Source organism: Hibiscus syriacus, unplaced genomic scaffold, assembly GCF_006381635.1.
Source record: "Hibiscus syriacus cultivar Baekdansim isolate YM2019G1 unplaced genomic scaffold, ASM638163v2 tig00111253_pilon, whole genome shotgun sequence".
In the NCBI taxonomy this organism is placed as follows: domain Eukaryota; kingdom Viridiplantae; phylum Streptophyta; class Magnoliopsida; order Malvales; family Malvaceae; genus Hibiscus; species Hibiscus syriacus.
Window position 1 is genome coordinate 567,868 of NW_024063036.1, and position 16,069 is coordinate 583,936.

At 34.4% G+C, this 16,069-nt stretch overlaps 1 pseudogene; it reads right to left on the reverse strand.

Annotated features, from left to right (window-relative positions):
• Positions 1 to 9,144: 9,144 nt before the first annotated feature.
• LOC120157391 lies at positions 9,145 to 13,780 on the reverse strand (annotated as a pseudogene).
• Positions 13,781 to 16,069: the final 2,289 nt, after the last annotated feature.

The following is a 16,069-nucleotide window of genomic DNA, read 5'->3' on the forward strand; positions in this document are numbered from 1 at the left end:
ATCTATTATACATGCCGTACTTAAACAAAATATCAAAAACAGATGTCCTTACTGATTCAGATGGTAGCTTGATTTCCCAGTTGTGATGTTGTTTTGCTCCCTACATCTCAGTCTTTTCTTTTCCTTTCCCTACTTGTAAACCAATCACACGCTAAGTATTTACTTAGTGAGGTGTTAAGAAAGTTAAAATAAAACTAAACAATATGAAAAATATCATATAAAAATCATGCATATGGAAATGAATAAACTAATAATATTTAAGATCATAAAATTAAATTATTCCATAATATTTCACATGTAAAACATATAAAAATAAATAAAGTATTCAAGTAACTTGTTTTTTTTTCCATATTTAAACCATATAAACTCATATTAGTTCGTACTTTTATTGTTTAAATTACATCCTAATGCATTTTAATCGAGAATATCAGGTACGTGAGTCTCGTCCAGTGTGTATGTTATATGCACTTAAAAGAGCCTCACGTATATAGTATTGCACTCGAAAGTGCCACATAGGGTTACACTCGTAAGTTCCTCGTAGTCTTGCACCATAGGTGCCATATAAACATGTATCATATAGTCACTCCACCTCATGTCATGCCATTTGTACCTCATACATTCAATCCATACACATTGGGCTTTTATCAAAATAATATATCATTTCTCATATAAATTCATTCATGTATGCTAATAAAAAATAGCAACAATTTGTGTATAAAAAAAATCCATGCTTAAAGTATCTAAATGAAACCATATAAAAATAAAATTTCAAAGTATGTTTTTGTTAAAAGTTTTCTTTAAATAAATCGAGGTCGACTCATTGCAAGTATTCCTCATCGACTAATTATATAAAATAAATTAAATGCACTCACCTTATGCCTCACTAGTAAACCTTAGTGTTGATATTTCTTTCACTTTGGTCCTCTGCCTTTTTCTTTTTGTTCGCTTTGGATTTGTTTGTGATCACGATCTACCCAAAAATAAATTATCCGTCAAATACAATTTCAATACGTATGTTAGTATTTAACTAACATATTAAGTACATATTCACATAAATTCAAAATACAATAAATACATATTCGAGACTACTTTTTTTAATTTAACAATTCTAGCTTAACCTTTCAAAATAACCTTTCTAATCCTTGAAAATAATATTTCTTGACCTTAGATCACTTAACTTTTTACAATCTAACATTTAACCCACAATTAAACATTTATTTTTCAACCACTACATTTAAAAAATTCTCCAAAACGATCATTGCATGATCACCTTCATTCTAAATTAATCATCATATTCCATTCTCCCCATAATTTCAACTTAGCATGTAACCCCCCCAGACCGATGCGGGTAACCTGATCCGATCCGAGAAGTCACATTAGGGCCACCGAAGTGACCCACTGTAAAAATAGTGGAAAATTTAAAACTTTTATTGAAACATGTAACTTATAAAATCAGTTGTTACTATTTAAAAATAAAACAGATTTACAGACTCGTATATAAATCAAAATACAATTACATGCCCCCTAATCACATGTATCATACTCTGCAACAACGCCGGAAGAACTCCCTTATTGAAGTCGATAGATGCACTGATACAATTCTTTTAACCTGAAAAGATGAGTAATAGAGTGAGCTTCGAAAAGCTCAGTAATACAGAACTACCAAATGATGCTGAAGAACGTGCAGATACAGGTAAACATACATATCCTTATTATTTCTGAACATTTATAGATTTTTATACTGAGCAGAGATCCTACTGATATTTCAGATGGTAACGGACAATGAGCTTTCAGTTCAGACAAATATTTATGATGACTGAGTTCAAGAGATCATAATAGGTTATCTAGTGTGTTCCCAAAAATCATGTAACTTTTCAGATCTTTTTAAAACATATATATATATATACCCCCATCCCAACACATCATAATGTGTAGGTTCCCCAGAACCATACACCCAACCCAACACATCATATAAGGCCCTGAGCACAAAGCCGAGGAACCTGCGAAACTTCTTCCTTCAACAATACCCCGCAATTAAAACATTTTCCGTCCGTAAATGGATATATCAAAAATAAAACATAAATCAGGTCAAGTATCATATCAGAAATCAGGTCAAGTAACAGATTAGAATCCAAGTCAAGTATCAGATCAGAATCCATGTCAGATATCAGATCAGAATTCAAATCAAAAATCAGATAAAATATTCATGTGAGTAGGGAACACACCAGAGTTTATGGACATTATTTAGAGGGACTAGATAATCTTATAAGGCATAGAAACACGGATCTTCAGTTTACCGATAGAATGTCGGTATTTAGGATCACTATAGGAATATTTCAATAACTATCGGAATCATTAGTTATTCAGAATATGAATTATCAGGATCATATCTTATTCGGACAATTTTCAGAAGTTGTACGTAATCAGAAGGGTATTCAGGATCTTTTACATCCATATCAATTGAGTGGATAATCGAACAACTTAACAACGAAGATTCAAAACCTTAACAATCTATGTCGATTGATCGCATTATCGAACAACTCTTAGATGAATAGTTCCCATAACTAATACGTATCGACTAGTCATTTCGTGTCCTTCTAGGGTATTTACACTTTAATACCAAAAATTCTTATCCATAGATCATCTTCAGAATCATCACTGAATAGATCTTCCAATGTCTTTATTTCATTTTTACGCTTCCACTATATCATGAAATACTGACGTGTTTGATTTGTAGTTCATGATCCAGAAGAACAGTACATCGTGTATGTTCATTAACGTTTCCAGACTCATCCAAATCACTTATTAAAATCTTAGTCATTGAGGTTACTTATTTCACTTAGTAGTCAAATCCATTCCAATTACTTCAGAGTTTTCCAGATTAATTTGGACGTCTCTAAATTTTGGATACATATTGTACTTATGTTTAGCTCGGTCTTCGTGGTTGATTTGTCGAACAAATATCCAATTCTTAGTGCTTAACGCGATCTAGAGTTGAGCTGAGCTGAATACTTCCAAAATTATCATCGAGCCAAACTTGAGAAGACAAACACGCATTCAAGTAATATTTATGCCGTTCAGGTACTGACATATCATTAAGGTTGATCGACTCACTTAAGCTGTGTTCCATAACTTTTAAAGGTAGTCCAACACCTATGCTTATTTGGATTCCTTAATTAATCCAAGACATTTACTTAGAATAGGACACAAGAGTATTTTGGTAATTTTGGTATTCATTTTTATTCCATTTATTTCAGAGCTCAAAGATATCCAATCATTCTTGAGCTTGATGGTATTCTTGGGTCATTTCCATTACAGGGGTATTTTGGTCATTTTACAGATCTACGATATTTCAATCTTTTCGTGCCATCTGGTCTTATTATTTAATTCAATCTTATCATTTACTTCAGTCCTTTCGAACAATTCTGACAGCAGAATACCCCCGATAAATTATTCTTCAAGTATTTACTCATTATTCGAATATTTACGGGTCAAGTGTCTTCTCAGATTTTACAAACGAAATATCTGGAATTTTCCTGCAATAAGTCAGGATCTTAACAATTAAATCCATACTTAATCGAGTTAAGTACGAATCCCCTAAGTATTTTCTCATTCCCTAAGTATTTTTTCATTCAGAGTCAACTCAAACTATTCTACCTCTTAAGGGCATTTTCGTAATTTCTTAACCAGATAATTTCGATATTAGCTATTAACGAAAATAATATAATTTAGAGATCCTATAATTAATTGCTTTCTTGAATACTCTCTCATCTTGAAACGGTTCTCTTAACAAACTTCTAGTATCATTCACAAACTCTCATAGGATTAAAACCGGTTATCCATAATTTCCAAATAAAACTAACATTTCTTATGCACATCAATATTTTATCATATCAATATGTCTTTAAAATCCTCTTATCTAACTTCCATATTCAAATCTTGTCTTTTTATAACATAAGGGTATTTTTGTAATTTTACCCTACTGGAGTATTCTCATAATTTCTCATCCAAGTACCTTTAACATTTAACCTTTGATGAAATAAATTATAAGTTGCAGATACATGGATGATTTCTTTATCACTAATCACAAACTTGTAATTTAATCTAACAATTTCTCAATCTCTTATATTAGTCATTCGATCCGTAATCAGTTACAGAATTTCTACCACATCATATCGAGTGTATAAATTATTCAACTCCACCAAAGTGACCAACATTATCTTGTTCATGCATTTATCAATATAAACATGTTCCATAAAGCATAAAGAGGTAGTAAAGTATTACCTCGATTTCTGTGCAATACTGATCGACCATAAAAAATTCCATTCAAACGCCTTTGATCTTCAATTCAACTTCTAATAATTCCTCAGATACATATCAACATAAATTATATCAGAAACGGAGCTTAATTGCGATAAACAGATCGAATCGGGTGATAAATCAGTGAAAGACAGCTTACCGGGTTCGAATTTGGCGAAACAGACTTCGGATTCGGATTCAGGACGTCGAAAGTATAAAATATGACTTTTCAGAAATTTGGAATTTTCGATCAAAATCAAAGTCAATGGGTTTGACCGGCAATTTCAAGGCCTCCGGGTCTGAATTTCGAAAAACGGATTGCGGAATCGAATTTGGAACGTCAAAAAATGTCAGGATAGGTATACTCGGTCAAAAACAAAGGTCATTTAATGCCCGGTCAAAGCCCGTCAAAGTTTTGGTCAACAGTGGTCAACGCCGGTCAACGGTCAATGAGTCGGATCAACGGGTCGGGTCGGGTCAACGGGTCGGGTCGGGTTGTGACCGGTCAAACAGGTCAACTGTGCACCAAAACCGGTTAAACCGGTCACTTTTGTCTTCCCCACGCGCAGTGGCTGCGCGTGAATAGTGCCTTGATTTCGGAAAATTCCCGAAAAAATTCCTAAAAATTATTTTAAGCGAGTTTGAGATACTTACAAAGCTCGGTTCAAATTTTTGAACGACGGAGAGCTCGATTTCAACGAATCGGAAACTTTGACCGCTTCACCTCCACATGCGCCGCCGCCGCCGGAGAAAAGGGAGGACACCGGTGGACTCAGATTGGCACAAAGAGCACGATGGTGCGGGAGGTGTCGTAAACGGATGCTTAGATCGTCGTGAATCGACGAAAAATCAATTGAAATTGAATTATTACCGACGATACTTTCGACTGAAATTAACGAAGAACGGCGACGATTCATGATGAAAGGTTTGAGGGGTTTTGTTCCTCGGTTGACAACGAACATGATGGTGGTTTCGGCTCGTCGATCGGAGGTCGGACGGCGAGTAAATCAGAGATCGAAGTAGAATGAACGGGGGAGAAAAACTGGAAAATAATATGCATAACACACGGGGAAATGGGTTTATAATATCTCTAAAAGAAAAATGGTTAAACTATGAGTTTAGCCACTGAATTTCTTACACTTCTTAAAGAGGTCTGCCAACTTTAAAATTTTGCAATTTAACCCACTATTTCTTTCAAAATACCAAATTAAATCCACCACTTTATAATTTCTTAATTTTAGCCCCTAAATTGGGGTGTTACATAGCAACTCAACATTATAGTTTTACCATTTCATCACTAATATTTTCCCAAGCCTTAGAATTGATCCACAATCTTATACCATTTTCCAAATTAACCCAATTCAACATTCTAACACTAATTTCCAACATAGTATTTCAACTTTAAAAGGTTTACATCTTAATCCTTCCATTATTAAAACTTGTGAAAATACCTCCCAACTTAACATTAATCCATAATGATCCAAAACTCAATCCGAAAAATGTAGAATCATCCTTTAATCTTATCTAACTCTTAGAACATTTTTATTAATTTTTCCAATTTTTCTTCCTTACGGCCAAAAATTTCAAATTCATCCCCTAGTGGTCTCCAATTTGTTTTCAAGCTTGAATCATCATCCAAAATTCATTTCCAATAAATTCAAACCATTCTCAGTCAATCACATATCAAAAATAAACCAAATTCAATATTTATCAATTAAATCCTTGATTCTCCAAAAATTATACAACATACAACACAAGTGAACGTATCGTAAATCAAGTAATAAAGTGAAGACTACAAGAGTTTCATACGTAAAACCCACATGGAATATCTTGTTTTCATTAGAGTGTAACAATAAAAAGAATAAAAAAATGAGAGGATAGAGAAAAATTAATGAAATAAATAAGTCTGAAGATTGTTATCTTCCATTACAATGCTAGTATAATCATATTCATCGTTGTTTGTGTACGTTTCAGACCCATAAGCATTATCCCCTCGGATTATCAAAATTTTCATACTAATAATCGCGCTGACATGATCATATCCTTTGCATTGAATGCATAAGGTATCTCTCATTTGGGATGTTTTAGGGTTTTCGATCATGTCTTTATTAGCCAATTATGATTTTCATCCCTCAATTTTGTAATCGCGACAGAAGGTGGAGTCGAAGATGAACTTGAAGTAAATGAGGTACCTTGGTAAGCGGATGAAGTACCTTGGTAAGTAGATGAAGTACCTTGATAAGTGTCTCAGAAATGGTACTTCCTTTAAAGGTGTGATTCGATTCTCATTGCTTTCTTCAATGTATCTTCAAGGCTTTCATACCCATATAAGTCAAGAAAATCAACGATGTTTGAATTCAAACCTTTGACAAATCTGTGCACTGTTTAGTTGTTTGCTTAGTGTATGTCCGCACAATTCATTAAGGATTTTATCTCATTGTAGTAGTCTTCCACTAATCTTTGACCTTGTCATAATCTTTGAAGTCTTTGTTTAACTTTATGGATGTAGTGTGTTGGAAGGAAACAATTCCTCATGACTCGTTTAAGTGCTTCCCATGAACCAATTGTCCTTTGTAAGAGTTCACATCTTTTTGTTTGTCTCTACCATGTGAGAGCATAACCTTAGAATTATGAGGCGATCAATGGTACTCGTTCCATCATGGGACAATCGTAATGAAAGATTGTGAGTTTGAGTTTGCTCTCCCAATCTATGTAGACATCTGGATCATAATCTTCTTTGAATTTTGGAATTGTAAACTTCAGTTAAACAAAAAGTCTCGGTTGTGCACATCTAGGTTGCATGATGTTGTGTGCGTTTTCTTCAACTTGTCTCGGTTGATCAATATGTGGTCGTTGTTGATTTCTCAAGATGGTATTAAGTTCAATGAATTGTTGTTGAAGTATCTTTTCTTGTTGAGCAATAACGTCTAAGAGGTTTTTGTGTGTCTTGGATACTTTTACATCTTTTGTTATCCTAAAATTCACAACACTCAAGAAAATTTTAAAGTGGAAAAAGAAAAGAAAACAAGAAAAACCTCACAAATCACTCTAAGAAAGCAACACAACGAAAGGCAAGAAAGCCGATCTTGTACTCTTTAAAGCTTTCCTCTCCAAGAGTCTTTCGATGTTCATATCGAAGTTTGATCATTAAAATAAGAGATAGAGAACTTAGGAGTTCTAAGAGGCTAAAGAAAGATGATAGTCCAAGTGAACGAGAATGCAAGGAAGAAAAAGTATGCAAACTCTTTAATACTACTAACACAAGGAAGAGAATGTGTTAGATGATGTATAGGAACAAAGAAAAGATAAACAAAAGAACCTAAAGGCAATAAGAATCAAAGAAAAATTTTGGAAAAATCCCAAACCCGGAACAAAACCTAAAACGCTCGATCAACTTGAGCAACGTTTTTTAGGGGGTTTACGATCTCTAAATATTCTGAATTTTTTGATTCTCCTAAGTGAGTCTAGTTGTTATCTTAAAAGTTTTAGAACAAAATTATTTTTGTAAAATTCTAAAAAAAGCTGTCAATGATAAGAACTAGAATCTGTTAAACAAACACATGATCAAATTGATCAATATTTATGAAGGGGTTTTTGACCATAAAATATTCTGAATTTTTTTGAGGATATCTTTCAACTGATATAGTTACAATATGGAAAATTTAAGAACCAAATTCCCTCTGTAAAGTTCAGGAAAATCCAAAAATACCAGGAACGCGAATTTGAAAATAGAAAAATCCAAATTCCCTTTGGATCAGGTATAATCCATAAAAATAAACTCCAAATTCCTTTTTTACTTTTTGTTTGGATATTTTAATATTTTAATTTTTTTTGGCTTTTTCTCTATTTTTAATGCATTTTAATGAATAAAAACATTAAACTAACAAGAAGGGATCGAAACTAAACTAAAAAAAAATTAAATAGAACCTGAAAATAATGAAACTTTGTGAACTAGCTCCGTTGGGGTACTTCAGTGGTTAATGCTTGCAGAACATGTCAAACCTCTTTGATTCTTCCAAGAATCGTCCCAAATCTGATACCAATTGATAGAGAATCAACAACAGATGATGATAACATTGCTCTTGTCGAGGGTACAAACCTAGGAAGGCTCTAAACTCGATGAAGGAGCGAAGGGCTTTGATTAGGTGTTTTGCTATAGATAACAAACTTAGGGTTTGTAGAGGAACTTTAGTTGCTGGCAAATAGAAAAAGAAGATGTGATTAAGATAATAAAAACAAGGGTAATAAGATTAAGAAGAATAAAGACAAGTGGAACAAAGGAAATAAATAAGAACAAGGAATAAAACATGTAATAAAGGAAACAATGAATATTCCCTTTTGAACGTGGCACCAATGATGTAGTTCCTGGATTTTGATGGATGAATTCTTATTGTAAAGAGGATGAAAACATGAAGAAGATGTTAAAAAAAAATTAAGATCGGATGGTCGGATTAAGAGAAAAATGGATTTGAAAATTTACCCTGGTAGTATATATGATGTTGTAAACCCTAGGGTTTGTTTATGATGGTGACGTGATGTAGATAGGATAATGATGATGGTTGATCGAAAATAGATGGATATGTTCTATCAAACCCTCATAGTCGCAACGAAAAGGTAAACTCGATAATACGACTTTAACCAGGCCTCCTAATCGCAATGAAAAGGCAAATCGGAGCGTAAAGATCTTTCTCATAAGAAATCGGAAGAACTAAAGAAGAAGATGCTTCGAAGGAAAAAGGCAATCAGCTGTTGCAAAAACGAACTCCCGTTGTATTGCATATTAAAGAAGAAAAGATGATCAACAATGAGGGGAAGGGCCTCCTTATATAGTGTTTGAGGAGTCCTTGTGGTAACATGAATGATGAATAAAATAACAATAAAAATAATAATAAAATACTATCCTAATCCATATGATGTGGGAAGCATCAATCTGGGCCCTTGATGTAGTGCTTGATCCGATGGTGGAGATGAAAACTAGGAATTTTAATACATAACTTGATCCTCAGCCGTTGGATGTGATGAACGGTCTAGACTGAGCTTCTTGACGGTGGAGGCTTGGAGAATAAGATAGGGATGCTAGGGTTTTGTCATTACAAGCAAATTACCCTTATAACATTAACTTAAACTATTCCTAAGATGAAAATAAGGAAAATTCATAATTAATTACAAAATCCCGTATAACCCCGTAAAGGGTTTTCTGCACGCGCTGTCTTCACTAAAATTACCATATCTTGAGTTCCCGATATCGGATTGATGTGACTCAAGAACCGTTGAAAATATAAAAGACATCCGGTCGGATCTCCAAAAGACATGTCGACCAAATAACATTAGGATCCCATTCAAAAAGCAGTCGCAAGTCTGCTGATCTATTATTCTTCTTTTCCAAGGCTTGATCGTGTGAGTCCATAGGAAGCGTTAGTCCATCTTCCTTTGATGTGAGCATTGTGATGCATGTATCAGTTGTGCACGATCTTCCACCTCTATGGCAACTTAGACAAGTCCTCCCTCTAACTGGGATATGCAAGGTGGCACAGGAGCATCCTACAACGTAAAGGAAACCGGGGAAAAGGAAGTTCAAAGATATTTTTAGTGGCTGTCCCCGTGGAAAACTAAATTGGAAATAAATTTGATGTGAAAAAGATGTGTGCATAAGTCCCAAAAAATGTATTGGCAAATTCTAAATAGCTAAAGAAACATAGATGATTAATGGAAAAATAACCCAGTCATTGTTCATAATTGTACCTGAGGATTGGTTTCTGCAGCAACCGTACTAAGGGCACCATCAACAGCATAAATGAAACGCGGTTTCAAGATCTTCAGTCCGATAGCAAACAAACAGGCCAGAACCTAAACAGTTCATACGGAATTGCTTCTCCAACTTCCCTTCTCCCCTCGAAGAAGGTAACATGCTCATAACTACAAACTCCATGCAAAAGTGGTACAACCACTAAAAGTTAAAGCAAACATCACTCATTCCCCACCCTCTTTTTCTAAAGCCAAAACGAAGTGTAAAATATTCCAAGAAAATGAATCATGTTAAGAAAATAAGGGGCATGGTATAGAGAAATATGGTATCCGACCTAAAACTAGGAAATGCATTCACAAGTGATCAGCCAAAATTAGGCAACTGCACAGCAGCAATGAATAAATAAATAAGTACAAAAATATATATATATATATAACAAAACCTTGCCTCTTCAAGAGAACTTTGCCCCCCTCGGTAAGTTAAGCCTAGCAAGTTGCTTTTTCTTGTCATGCACATATGCTTTGTCAGTCTCTCTTGGGCATTTTCTGCAATTGAGTATCTTATAAAAAACTATTTGTCAGCGACAGGGAAGGCCTTATCTAAACTAATCAAGCAATTTAAAATTCAATCTATGAAATATTAATCAACTAGCCCATATCGGTCAAAACAAAGAACTTTAGAAAGATAGAAAGAAATCTTTATACATCATGGAAGAGGTGTAGACTGCTCCATTAGGGGGAAATCACTTCATTGAGTCACATGCAGTCTTTTAGACAGTAACTACTTGTCCGGATGTAAAATCACATAAAAAGGAAATTTTTTGTGACAACAGAACCAGGAATGAAGTGATTCGATAATCTAAATTATCTTTTAATTTTTATCGCCTTAATATTTTACTCCTCTTTTTTTTTTAATTTCTTTGGCCCAATTATATTTCCGGCCGCTAAAATGAGCCGCCAGCCCTTGAGCTAAGAGGCTAGAGCTGCTAGCCAAGTGATGTCGTTTAACTACTCATATTAGGGCTGTAAATAAGACGAGACAGATCGCGAGCTACTCGAGATCGACTCGGTCAAGACTCGATAAAAACTCGGATCGAATGGACTTGACTCAAACTCGACTCGAATTCTTAACGAGCCGAAACGAGCTACTTGATACTCGACTCAAAGAGCTCGTGAGCAGCTTGAAAATATAATATATTAAGATTTTATTTTTTTAAAATTAAATTATTAATAATATTAACATTTATGTGTTAATTTAAAAAAATACAGTAAGGCTTTTATGTATTTAAGGTTCATGTTCGAGTTTGAGGATTCAATCTTGTTAAGTTTAAGATTTTTTTTTCAATTTTGAGCTACTCACGAGCTTCAGTTCAGGATTTCGAGTTTGAGTCGAGCTTTAAAATTTTAAGCTTGCGAGTTTTCAAGTCGAGTCGAGCTCAATTTCAGGGTTTTCGAGTCGAGCTCGACTCGGCTCGTTACACCTCTAACTCAAATATGAATCGTGTTGTTTGGAAAAATAGGCTCAATGTTTGAAAAAAAATAACCTATTGGGTGCGTTTGGTTATAACATTTTTGGGAATAAGATTATATGAATGTAACATTACTCTGAAAATGTTGTATTATTCTGTTTAGTTTGCTTAAAATGAATGTAAAATTATAATGTTTGATTGGGGAAATATAAGATTACTTAGATGCATATTTTATCAAATTATCCTTGTGATATATATTTTTTTAACAAGTAAAACTTTAATATTAAATTATAAATACTTGAATGAAAATTTATAAAAATATTTTAATTATTACACTTTCTAAGTTTAAAGAAAAAACACATTTAACATATAATTAATATAATTAGTATATCAAATTTATAATTTTAAATAATTTTCATAAGCATCATATTTTTTATATAAAATATAATATAATATGAAAAATAATATTGTGATCTCGTGGACAAATATATTAATTTTTATTGTATAAGATATATTTTTTAATAACTCAAAATTAAATATTATTTTAAATACTTACATTTTTATAATAATAATAATATTTGTGTCCAAAGTGGTGAGAATTATTCATTACTTAAGAATTTGGAGGTAATGATATTCTCACCATGTTAACCCAAAAATGCTACTATTGATAATAAATTATTACCTGATAATGATATTTCCGTGAACCAAACATGAGAATACAATTCCGGAAAAGATCATTCCCGTTGGTAATGACCTTTTCCGTTAACCAAACGTCCCCTTAGAATAAACTACCTATTCGATCACCCATGTAGTCCAGCGATCTTATTTTCGTCACCCATTTTTTTTAAACAGCTTCCAGAAAGTTGCAGGATATGCTTGGGGCTGTGACAAATTTAAACTTTTTTCTTTTTCACTAACAAAAGATATAATAAAAAATTAAAAGTTTAAGTACTAAAACGGACTAAAATTTATTGTTTAGATACCAAATACGTAGTTTACCCTTATAAATATCACGCTACAGGTCATATCACAACCAAGATAACACGACCACCATCGAATATTGCATCCAAAATCAAATCAAATGGTAAAACTCTTGTGCATGCTTCTATCCACTTTATACTAAGACGGACATTTCCCCTCCTTTTTAGGGTCGTTACGACTTGCTCGTATAATCTCCTCAATCATATCTTTTTGTTTACAAGAGGATGGTACTTAATTTAGGTTTCTTCTATTGCTTCCGCTATCACTTCTGTAGGGGGTTATCTGAATTCATGTAATCCGTCTGGGAGGTTCCAACCGTACTTCGCTAGAGTGTTTGCAACTTTATTACCCTTTCTTATTATTTGTTTGGTTTTCACTCTCCAGTCTCGGGACATTTATACATCGATGTGTTGAAGGATGGCGTGGCTTCTTGTGTTGCCCTTATCCGTTCCAATGGCTTCAATCGCTTCATTACTATCTGTTTCAGCTTGAATTTGTCTTTTCCCTATGTCCCATGCGATTTTGAGACCAATGTACACCCCCCAGAGCTCAGCTTCCATTGTGTTGCATATGCCAAGTTTTTTTTTGAAAACCCTACTATCTATTGCCCTTGATGGTTCCTGTTGATACCGTCACAGGAAGTTTCTCCTGAAAGTGGTTTGCGAGCATTGTCGGTGTTTACTTTATACCACAGTTTTCGATATTGTGTCTCTCTCTGTAATCATCCTGAGTGTCCGAATCTCTCCCATTAATGATTTCTTGAACCAAGTTTTTCCCTTCTTCGATAATGTTCACTCTTTCTACCATTTCTGGGTCAAACAGGGATTTATTTCTTCTTTTCCATAAAGTCCAGGTAATGGCACTGAACAGAATTTGCCAGTTATCCATATCATTTCTTGCAAACTTACAACCTTTGAGGTTTATCTTTATCCAGAATTGTATTTCACAGTTCAGGAATTCTTCTAGTCTACTTGGAGATACTATCTATTTCCATGTTTGGTATGCTATTGGGCAAGATTAAAGAATGTGCTCAATGTCTTCATTGGTTCTCATCTATCATTCGTCGTTATGTTTCTTCCAAACTCTTTCAGCATTAGTGAGCAGACGCCCCTTGCAGGTGAGCCAAAGGAATACCTTTATTCTAGGTAAACTCCGGTGTTTAGCGATAGTCTCCCATATCATGTCAATTTGGTCATGTTCGATAATACTGATGCCTTCATAAGCTGATTTAACCAAGAATCTGTTATAAGAGCAGTCCATGCCAACTCAGCACGCACATCAATCATTGCCAAGTCAGCAAATGGTGAGGAAGAATACACGTAAGAAAGGGCATTCCAAAATCGATTCGTTTGGTGGTTACATTAGCTGGCTATTAAAGGCAATAGAAGATAGAAGGAAAGCATGAAAAATATTGTTGAAATCTGTTATCCTCTTTCCTCTCTAATTCTCTCTCGTCTTCTCTGTATTTCTTCTATCCTATCTCCCTTCTATCTTCTTAGTTACTGTAATTCTCTTGTTCTTCAGTGAAAATACAGCTTTAGCATCTTCAATTCATATCAGTGTGTTCTTGATTTCACAACATTGGTGCTTTCGTTGAGAGATTGAGCTATGATGAATGAAACAGAGGCCATTAAAAGTCTGCAGGAGACTCTCGCTCGCCACGAACAACTATTGGGTTCTCTTGAAGCTCATGCTGAGGAGCAGAAGCAAGTAAACGAAAAGACCCATCAAATGCTTCAGGATGTAATGCGTCAAATAACTGCAATCTCAATGCAGTTGGGGCTGACGTTCAATGAACACCCTGAAATCGATGGATCGGAGAAAGTTAAGGCTAAGCAAAATGACTTAAGCATAAATGCTCACTACATGTTCGACGATTTGCCAACACCAAAGAAATATGGCGTTGAAGACCAAACAAATCGAAGCAGTAAGAAAATTGATTTTCCAAGTGAAATAACGGGAATCATAGGTTCATCTAAACCTGTGGAAACAACAGAAATTCCGATTGAAGATCAGAATATTAAAATTACAAGAGCAGTTACCAAATGAGATGGGGAACCTACATGTAAGGAGCATCCAAAATCATGTCAATGGCAGTAAGTGTGGAAACCATCACTTTGAATTAAGTTTTCATATCGTTAAGTATCTAAGATTAAATTCTTGGATGTTGTGTGCATCGTATGTTGCTGACAATGGATATAAATTACAGCTTATGGGAGTTGCATATAAGAGATTATCTGTTAGGAATTTCATGTTTCTAATTGTTCATATTTGGGAAAAGTTTAGGGGGATTCATTCATGGGTGTTTCCACATGTTAAGGTGCTGGTTAAGTTTAATGATCCTTCCAAGTTTAGGCTTCTGCTAATGGAAAAGTATATGCCTCAAATCATTAGAATTTTTGAAGTCATTGCCGTCATTTTCATTTCTCAGTGGTTCTTCTTTTGGAAGCTTCATATTGATGTTTATGGAGATGGTGATCAAATCCTTAGCGCTATAATTAATTTTGTTAAAGCTGATGGACTTGTTAAACTTGCAAAACTTGTCGAGACAGTTGTTGAAGATCCTCAATATATCAACTATTTGTTAGCATGGAATGAAGTGAATGCTCAAAGTGATACGTTTATTGATAAACATTTACCGGCAATTGTTTTTCGAAGAAGTGGGGGGCAAGCTTTATCAGGATATTATTATTGTGCTAACCTACCAAAGGACTTCGACAACTTCGGATGGATTAAGTATTTGATTGAAATGCAAAACAGGTTAGCACCGAGCAAAGATGGTATTAATCATGATGCAAGTGTAACAAGCGATTTGGTTTTTGACAAATTACAACCAAACCGGCAGCTACCACTTTGCTTTCAGAGCAATCCGCAGTTATGTCAAATGTACTTTGGGTCATTCGGTGGTCTTGAATGGATTGAAAGTGTTGCATATAAACTGGATGTGCTCACAACTTCAAGAATTTCCCATGTTGTTCGTATGTTTTCTCTTAAGAAACGTGTGCGATCTATGGGTATGCAAATCATACCACTATTGATGTCAGAAACAATTGATGATAAATACAAACTGTTTCATTTTCTAGCACCATGGGAATTAATGATAAATGAAGTTCTGGAGCCAGAAGTGTTAGTTTAATGGGAGGATCTATGTAATGAGACAACTAATTGGATGACTATGGAGGAGTTTCGGAAAGCAAATTTTACTTGGGACCTTGTGGACAAGGTCCTATTCAGAGATGGGAGTAATGTTATGCATCAGAATTGGAGAAATCATGAGAATATTGATCCAAATTTTGGAGGAGATAGATTGTTGATACAACGAGATACATTGTGGCTAGGATTAGAGTCAAATTTAACTCGATAACAACAAAGAATGAAAATGCAAGTTGACCATAAGCGTCGAGATAATACCCTGCAAGTGGGTAGTTGGATGTTTTTATGCTTGCAACCATATTGTCAGAGGTCACTTTGGTTTCACAAGCAGCACGATTTTGGACCCAATTATTTCAGACTCTACGAGATTCTTCAAAGGATGAGTATTGGGGCGTATAAGCCGGAGCTACATGCATCTCCTC